Consider the following 10,066-nt stretch of genomic DNA (forward strand, 5'->3'; position numbering starts at 1 on the left):
AACATGTGCTGTGAAATGAATTTCAACTTTAATCATATTAATTGTACATCTCATAACAAACCCTGTGCTACTAAAACCAAATGCTTGCTAGGCATCATGGTGGTGCATGCCTTTTTAATGGGAGCATTTCTGAGGCACAGACATTTCATTTTTGCTTTTTTGTTTGTTTTTATTGTTCAAGACAGGGCCTTTCTGCGTAGCTTTGGCTGTACTGGACTTGCTCTGTAGACCAGGCTGGCCTTGAACTCATAGCGATCTGCCTGCCTCTGCCTCCTGAGTGCTGGGATTAAAGGTGTACACCACAACACAGGGTAAAACTACCTGGATGGAACTTAGAGAACCAAGACCAACAGTACTGTTTTTTTTTGTTTTTTGTTTTTTTGTTTTGTTTTGTTTTTTGAGACAGGGGTTCTCTGTGTAGCCTTGACTGTCCTAGACTCACTTTGTAGACCAGGCTGGACTTGAACTCGCAGTGATCCACTTGCCTTTGCCTCCTGAGTGCTGAGATTAAAGGCTTGTGCTACCATGCCCAGAGGCACGGCACAGGCATCTCAAGGCAAGCATGGATTACACAGAAACTCTGAAACACCCAAACAAATATACTGATACTCTTTGAAGAAATTATCTTTTTTAACTTTTCTTAAGTGCCAGGGATACTTTATAAATAGAACTAGTAAAACAGCATGGGTTGTAAATACGTTTGGTGAAAATTCATATATAATACTGTCTGGGGAGGATATAAACCGCTCCTTTTTTTATTTTTTTATTTTTTGAGACACGGTTTCTCTGTGTAGCCTTGGCTGTCCTGGACTCGCTTCTGTAGACCAGGCTGGCCTAGAACTGACAGCGATCCACCTACCTCTGCCTCCCTCTGCCTTAATGTCCCAAGTGTTGACATTAAAGGCGTGCACCACCACCGTCCAATATAAACCGCTCTTGAGTTGCCCACAATGTGTTTGTGTCTTGGTGTCCAGGAGGACAAAATGTCAAGCTCTAAGCCTGTGTGCTCACAGTGAGATGAGCAACCATTGTCCTGTGAAGTTTTGCGTTGTTGTGTACGTAGTGTGTAGAAACATAAAGGAGTCCTTATTTACATCACTTGTCTCTAGAAATGTAAAAAAAGCTTTGAAACTAATATATTTTGTGTTAAAAATTGTCTTCTCAATTTTTTAAACATCATAGGAACAAAATACTCATATTTTGAAGATATTTTGAAAGTATTGTTCTATGTTGGGGGGGGTCATTGAAGGCAGCTGAGTACATAGTGAACAAACAATACTTTCTGTACACATGTTTTCTACCTAGAAGTTTATAAGAGCACAAGGCGTGTTAAATGTAGTAATAGAACGGACTAATGATGTCACCTAACTTTAGAATTTCCCTAATTCATTTTTTTCCCTGTTTAGAGGTCTATTGCTGAAAGAAGGGTGTTAAAACCACAAACCATTTCTGTGCTGGGGTTGATCTGTGCTTTTAAAACTAGTATTGTTTCCGTGGTGAAGTTGGGTGATCCTGTGTTTGACATGAGCATGATTAGGATTGTCATGCCCTGTTGTTGACTTTTTCCCTTAATGAGTATAAAGCACCCTTCACCAGCTCTTCTGGATAGGTTCTGTTTGATGTTGATTTTGTCGCATCTCTTTCGGGGGCTAGGGGATCTTTTAAGACATGTTTTCTCTGTGTAGCCCTGGCTGTTCTGGATTTGCTTTATAGACCAGGCTGGCTTTGAACTCACGGAGATCTATCTGCCTCTGCCTTCCCGAGTACTAGGACTATAGGCATGTGCCACCACACCTGGCTTATTTTGCTATAACTTAAGATAGCTATGCCTTCTTAGATTAGTTCTTTTTATTTTTATTATTTTCAATATATTGAACTCAGCTTTCCATCCCTCCACTTCTCCCATCCCTATCCCAATTTCTTCTCCATCCAATGCACACCTCCATTTTCCTTCAGAAAAGAGCAGGCCTCTTGGGATTATCAACCAAACACTACATGGCAAGATACAACAAGACTAGACACAAATATTCATATCAAGTGTGGGTAAGTCAACACTGTAGGAAAAAAGGGGTCCTAAGAGCAGATGAAAGAGTCAGAGATACCCCCACTCCCACTATTAGTAGTCCCACAAAAACATGAGCCAAAAACTTATAACATATGCAAAGGGCCTAGTACAGACCAAAATATACTCAGTCATTGCTGCTTTAATCTCTGTGGGCTCCTGTGAGCCCTGCTCATTTGATGCTGTGGACTGTGCTCTCCTGGTGTTCTTAACCCCTCTGTCTCCAAAAATTCTTCCTCCCTTTCTTCCATGTAGTTCCCAGAGCTCTAAGAGGAGTGACCCAATGGAGATCTCCAAATTAGGCTCTCTCTCCACCTAATGTTTGGCTGTGGGTCTATGCATCTGTTCCCAACAGCTGCCATCAGAGGCCTCTGTGATGATGACTGGGCTCAACACTAATCAGTGGATATAACAGAATATCATTAGGAATCAATTTATTGATTTTTTTCTTCCTATGTCTCTAAGCTATCAAGTCTCTGTTTCCTGGTCATCCAGGCAGTGTTCAGCATGGGTTCCCTCTCCTGGTGTGGGCTTCAAAATTAGACCAGTCATTGGTTGCCCAAGTTCTGCCTCTCCATAGTCTCAGCACATTTTCCAGGCAGAACACATTGTAGGTGGAAGGTTTTGTGTCATTGGTGTCCCAGTCCTAACACTGGAATGTTTGCCTGGTTACAGAAGATGGACTGTTCAGGCTCCATATCCTCCTTAACTAGAAACCCTCACTAGGATCACACTTGTAGAATCCTGGAAGCTTCTATCGCATTGTTTCCACATCACTCCCCAAATGCCCCCCAACTCCAGTCATCTCTCCACATATTCTCCCCCTTTCATCCCATCCTCCACGTATGCCTGACCACTCCTATTCTCATCCCCACCATCCACAATCCATCCATGAAACCTATTCTATTTCCCCTTCCCAGGGACATCCATGCATTCCACTTAGAGGCCTCCTTGTTATTTAGCCATTTTGGGTCTTTGGTTGTAGCATAATTATCATTTACTTAACAATCGGTATCCATTTATATATGAATACGTATCATGTATGTCTTTCTAGGTCTGAGTTCCCTCACTTGGGACGACTTTTTTCTGGGTCCATCTATTTGCCTGCAAATTCCATAATGTCATTTTTTCTAAAAGCTGAATAATACTTCATTGTATAAATATAAAACATTTTCTTTACCCATTCTTCAGTTGAGAGACATCTACATTGTTCGCAGTTTCTGGATATTATGGATAAAGCTGCTATGAACAGAGTAGAGCAAGTGTCCTTGTGACAGGATGGAGGATCCTTTGAATATATGCCCAAGAGTGGTATAGTTGGGCCTGATGTAGTTCAATTCCCAGTTTTCTAAGGAACTGCCACATTGATAGCCAAAGTGACTGTACAAGTTTGCACTCCCACCAGCAATGGAGGAGTGTTCCCCTCGCTCCACATCCTTAATGACATGAGCAGTCATTTACATTATTAACCTTAGTCCTTCTGACAGGTATTAGATGGAATCTCAAAGTCATTTTGATATGTGTTATCCTGAGGGCTAAGGATGTTAAACATTCCTTTAAGTGTTTCTCAGCCATTTGAGTTTCCTATCTTGAGTTATCTCTATTTATCTCTGTGCCCCTTTATTTTAACTTGAATATTTTTTTCTGCTGATGTCTAGATTCTTGAATTCTTTATATATTTTGGATATTAGCCCTCTATCAGATGAGGAGTTGGCAAAAATAATTTCCCATATTGATAGTGTCCTCTGCCTTACAAAACCTTCCATTTCATGAGTTCCATTTATTGAATGTTGACCTTAGAGCCAGAGCTAAGGATCTGAGTTCTGTTCAGAAAGTCATCTCCTCTGCTAATACACCCGAGGCTACTCTCCAATTTCTCTTCTGTTAAGTTCTGTATCAGGTTTTGTCTTAGCACTGATTTCAATGTGTCCCACAAATTTGGGTATGTTGTTCCTTCATTTTCATTGAATTTCAGAAGTCCTTTATTTCTTCCTTTATTTCTTCCCTGATTCAGGTGTCATTAAGTAGTTAGTTGTTTAGTTTCCATGTGTGAGTAGACTTTTTGTTATTTCTGTTGTTGTAGAAGTACAGCCTTAGACCATGGTGATCTGACAGTATACAAGGTATTATTTCAATCTTTTTGTATCTATTGAGGCTTTCTTTGTGACCTACTATGTGATCAATTTTAGAGAAGGTTCCATGGAGTGCTGAGAAGAAGGTATAATCCTTTGTGTTTGGGTCAAAAGTTCTGTGAATATCTGTTAGATCCATTTGATTCATGATGTTGGTTAATGATGCTATTTCTCAGCTTAGTTTCTGTTTCAGTGAAAGTGGGGTATTGAAGTCTTCCACTCTTAATGTGTAGGGATCGATGAGTGGTTTAAGCTCTGTTAATAGTTCTTTTACAAATGTGGGTGCCTTTGTATTTGGTGCTTAGATGTTCAGAATGGTGATATCATCTTGGTTGATTTTACCATCAACATCAGCATGATCAGCATGAAGTGTCGTTCCTCATCCCTTTTGATTAATTTTGTTTGAAAAGTCTATTTTATTAGATATTAGAATGGCTACACCAGCTTGCTTCTTGAGACCATATGGTTGGAATATTTTTTCCAGCCTTTTACCCTGAAGTAATGTCTGTTCTTGTGGGTGAGATGTGTTTCTTGAGTGCAGAAGAATGTTGCATCTTGTTTATGTATCCATTCCGTTAGTCTGTGCCTTTTTATTGGAGAATTTAGCCCATTGTTGTTGGGAGATATTAATGATTAGTGACTGTTAAGTCCCTTAATTTTGATGTTGGTTACAGTAGGGAGTTTGTTCAGTTGTGTGGTTTTTTGAGGGTGTAGTTATCTATTTCTCATGTAGTTTTGGTTGTAGCTTGTTCCTTTGGGGTGGAGTTTTCCTTCTAGTAATTTCTGTAAAGCCAGATTTATGGATAGGTGCTGTTTGAAATGATTTTGTCATGGAATATCTTATTTTCTCTGTCAATGGTTATTGATAGTTTCACTGGGTATAGTAGTCTGGCCTGGCATCTGTGGTTTCTTAGGGTTTGTAGGATCTCTGTCCAGGCCCTTCTGGCTTTTATGGTCTCTGCTGAGAAGTCGGGTGTAATTCTGATAAATTTGCAATTAATTGTTACTTGGCTCTTTTCTCTCACCTCTTGTAATATTTTTCTTTGTTCTGTATATCTTGTGTTTTGATTATTATGTGATGGGAAGTTTTTTAATGGTCTATTCTATTTGGTGTTCTGTAGGCCTCTTATATGTTTATAGACATCTCCTTCTTTAAATTGGTTTTGGCTCCTGAAAACTTTGCTTCACACCCTGGGTTCCCCACTGGGTCAGCTGAGGTAGGAGTTGGTGCTCTACAGCTCCAGTGTCAGTTTGAGGTAGTGTATGTAGAGCCAGCTTTCCTGTGTTTGTCTGGCCTTTGTATACCCTGCTCTCAGTCCCTGAGGATTTGGGTTCTAGGCTCAGATCACCCTAGAGTGCCTGGACTCCTGTTGGCTTCTAGAAGTTGTTTAGGTTTCTGCCTGCTCCAACCAGGTAGTGGGGCCTAGGTTCTTCCTGCCAGGGAGAGAGAGCAGCTACTGCCTTTTGATTGTTGTTGGTTGGCAAGATTTTCACTTATTCTTTTGACCTACCCAGCCACTCCCAATAGTGTGGGAATCCAAAGATAGGCTGTGGAGCCTGGCTAGGCTGGTTCCATTGTGACCTGTTGTGCCAGGGTAGTCCTCTGAGGCTAGCTGTATGGCTTCTGCCCAGAGGGCTCCTACGGTCCTTGACTCTTGGCAGCATCTCTGGTCTCAGATCACACCGCTGTGGCTGTGTATCCCTGATTTCAGTAGCTCTCAACTCGAAGGCAGGGTCCTGAGCAGGCTCTGGGGACTAGATTGCCCTCTGTAGAGTCTCCTTCTCAGAGCACACAGCAACTGAGGACACAACTGACTGGGTGCCGAAAATGGTGCCTAGGCTTTCTGTAGGCTTGTGTGGGGGCAAGTGGGGGCATCTGAGGCCCCAATCCACCTGTTTCCTGTATATTTCACTAGTCCATGAGGTTTGGAGCATCCTCGCTGCAATTTCAGTCCCAAATCCTGAGTTTGCCTGCCAAGCAAGGCTGCTGCGTTTCTTTCTCAGAATGAGCAGCAGCTGAGGACCATACCCACCACTGGCTGGGTGCCTGAATGGCACCTAGACTTTCTGTGTGCTTGTGTGGGGGGAATGGGGGTGTCTGAGGCCCCAATCCACCCATTTCCCATAGATTTCCCAAGTCTAGGAGGTTTGAAACACCCCTACCGCAATTTCAGTCCCAAGTACTAAGTTCGTGCCACTAAGCAAGGCTGCTGCTCACTGCCTTGATTGTTTTAACGAATGCAGAAGGGTTGAGACCACTAAGGGCAGTTCTACCCCTATACAGGTGGTGTGGGATGTCTAAGAAAGATAGCTAAGATTCGTAGAGAGAGAGAGAGGAGAGAGAGAGAGAGAGAGAGAGAGAGAGAGAGAGAGAGAGAGAGAGAGAGAGAGAGAGAGAGAGAGAGAAGCGTTCTCTTTTAATTCTTACTTTCAAGATCCTACGTTTAATTTCGTAGGTGTGTGCATTTATTTCTGGGACTTCAATTCAATTCCATTGGTCAACTGGCCTATTTCTATGTCAGTACCATGCTGTTATTATTACTGTTGCTCTATAGTACAACTTGAGATCAGGGATGGAGATTTCTCTGGAAGAGCTTTTATTGTACAGGATTATTTTAGCTAGCTTGGGGTTTTTTTTTTTTTTATATATGAAGTTGAGAAATGACCTTTCCAGTTCTGTAAAATATTGTGGTTGTATTTTATAGGGATTGCATTGATTTTGTAGATTGCTTTTTGGAGGATGGCCATTTTTACTATGTTGATTCTCCCAGTCCATGAACATGGGAGGTCTACCCACTTTGTGAGATCTTCAATTTCCGTCTGCAAAGCCTTGAAGTTTCTTTCATATAAGTCTTTCACTTGCTTGGTTAAATTTTGCCAAGATACTTTATATTATTCGAGGCTATTGTGAATGGAGTGGTTTCCCTAATTTCTTTCTCAGCCCAATTGTCATCTGTATACAGGAGGACTGACTTTTTTCGTGTTAAATTTGTATCCTGACAATTGGCTGAAATTGTTTCCCTAAAGAATTCATTTCCAGACTCCAGTATTTGACTTGTGGCCAGACAATCAACACAGAATCTCCAAGGTCATCACTGGAGCTCGCCTGCATGCATTAAGCTTCTGCTGTTTATCTCTGATTTCTGCAGGATGGATCTGAGAGTGTGTCCTGATATCCCCATTGCCACCCGGTTTGGTACTGGCAGGGCCAGCTAAAATCTACTTTCCTCACACCCCCAATGTGCAGTATTATTGAGGAACTGTGATAATACTCAGAACAGTGACTACGTGAGGCTCACAGAGTCCACAGTCAGCAGATGTGAAGAAGAGCATGCTGTCTGTCTGTCTGCAGTCAGGCAATTAGCGTCTCCACCCTGGAGGCCTTCTCAAGCATCTGGAATGGAGACAAGCTCATGTTAATCTTGGCTATCAGCAGATTGACGGGACATCTGGTCCAGGAAGTGAGAACAAACACACGGTTAGATTTGACTCGAGAACTGAGCAACGTCAGTATGGAGCATTTCTGCAGATTTCCAGGAATCCAAAGGTCATGTACTAGACAGGAAATCATGTGTTCTCTGGTGTGCTGATGTCACTACCCCTGGAGAGTAAGTGACAGGGCTTTGTTTTGTCCTCCTTCTTCAGTAGATCCTGTATCTATCACAGGGAGTCACTTATTTCAAACAACTTTGCTGTCTGCTTCTCTTCTTACCCTACTGTGTTTTTTTTCAGAGGTAATCCTGCATGGATAGTTCTTAATCCTGAGTATGAGAAACAATGTTCTTATATGGAGAAAGTTAGTGTCCTAAATACCTAACCCAGATATGCCAAAAACACATGTACCTTCCTGCCATAGTTCCAGCAAGTTCTTGCTCTTTACCCTTTACCAGTCAGATCTGCCTCTGAAATCACCTACCTGGGAGGGCTGGTGAGATGGCTGCCAGGAGCCACCCTGTTAAGGGAGCTCACTAGGGGTGTGGGCTGTCTAGGAGGTGATTTGGTGTTTGCAAGGTCTTGTACCAAAATGCACCCTTGAACTGATTCCATGCTCTCAGGAGCCATTGATTTGGGGAAGTCCAGTAGGCATGAGATATCTCTGGAGGTGATCCAGTATTTGTAAGGTCTGTACCGTGATGTACCCCAGAATTACTTCCAACCTCTGACTACCCTGTCAATTGTGCACTGCTGCATCTCTCTGAAATCTGGCATTAGAGCTGGGCATGGTGGTACATGCCTTTAATCCCAGCACCCAGGGAGGCAGAGGCAGGTGGATCACTGTGAGTCTAAGGCCAGTTTGTTCTACAAAGCGAGTCCAGGACAGCCGAGATTACACAGAGAAAGCCTGTCTCAAAAAACCAAAAGTAAATACATCTGGCATTGGCACGAACTGTTACTTTCTGGGTACTGATGAGTTCTGATTGAGCAAACTTCCTACAGGATCCTGTTGAAGATGTACTGTTTGTTATTCAGATGAATTTATTCCTGATTATAGAATTCCTGATTTTATTCAAATAGCTTTAAAAGTTAAAGTTAGTTCATGGCTGCAATAAATACCTTTGTGGACCTCCAAATGCCTCGCTAAAGATAGCCTACTAGCAGATTTGTGGCTTCAGATAAGCCTCCACTGCAGATGGCACCACGAATCCTGGTATTTTTTACCATAAATATGGGCAAGTTTGTTTAAACTTCTCATGACCTAACTGGAATGAAGCTACCTAGTTATGTCTGAATTTACTCTGCTTCTTAGAATGAAAGACAGATAAAATTATTGTCCTGGGCTCATAATGAACTAAGAGATAGCTGGATAATGTATAGTTAGGCCCGTCCTAATTGATAAGTTGTATACTATTGTAAGTTTCAGACCTTATTAACCTTAGACCCTGTCAACCTTCGTCATTTTGAACTCACTATGAACTTATGTAATGGATACATAGATAAAAAATGTTTAGCTTTAAAACGTGACCTGTTGTATTTTAGAATTCATCTGTTTTTGTGATTAATTGTACTCTTTTGACTATGAGGTAATTCCCTTTTCTCAGAAGTGTAAGTACGGTCTTCTACAATAAACTGGTCTGGAAAATTGGGAAGCTTAACTTCAGTTGAAGTTAAGATGTCTGACTTCATCCACCTCTTGAATGTATGTGCTGAAAATTGAGAAACCTGTAGATTCACAAATAAGTTAGCAGACTCAGGGCTTTTTACCCAGCCTAAGTTTACACCAGCTTATTGGAGATCTCTGCAAAGAGGCCTATCTACAGATCAAAGAGCCTCCTTTTATGACCCTGGTGCAGTTTCTAGCCAGAAGCCGCTTTTACAGCCTCAGACATTGGAAAATAGTTTAAGTTCTCCTACCTACCTCAGTATAGCCAGTCCCTAGAGAAGAAACTTTGAGCTCTTTTCCCCCTTCCCTCTTTTCTCTTTCAATCCTGATCAGTTGCCTGAGCCATCAGCTCTGGCCACACAAGAGATGAAGCAAACTGGAAGGGCATCCGCATCCAGGACCAGAGACCCTACCCTGGACCTCTCCAGAGCACCAGCTGGACATTAACAGATGGCTCCATGATTAGGAGTACTGGATGCTCTTATAAAAGATGCAAATTCAGTTCCCAGCACACACATAGCAGTTCACCATCATCTTTAACTTGAGGTTCAGGGGATCCAACGCCCGCTTCTGGCTTTGGTGGATACCATGCATGCTTGTGATGAACAGATTCATATCCAGCCAAGAATAACTATACTACCTGAGGTTGAAATACAGATACCTTAGCTATCTAGAGGCCAGGATTGTCCCTTCACAACTCTGACAGCAACTTCCAAGGGCAATACAGGATTTATTCAGGAGAATCATTTAAACCAAGGGCAGAGGTGACTC

The sequence above is a fragment of the Acomys russatus genome, chromosome 19, assembly GCF_903995435.1.
Source record: "Acomys russatus chromosome 19, mAcoRus1.1, whole genome shotgun sequence".
NCBI lineage: Eukaryota > Metazoa > Chordata > Mammalia > Rodentia > Muridae > Acomys > Acomys russatus.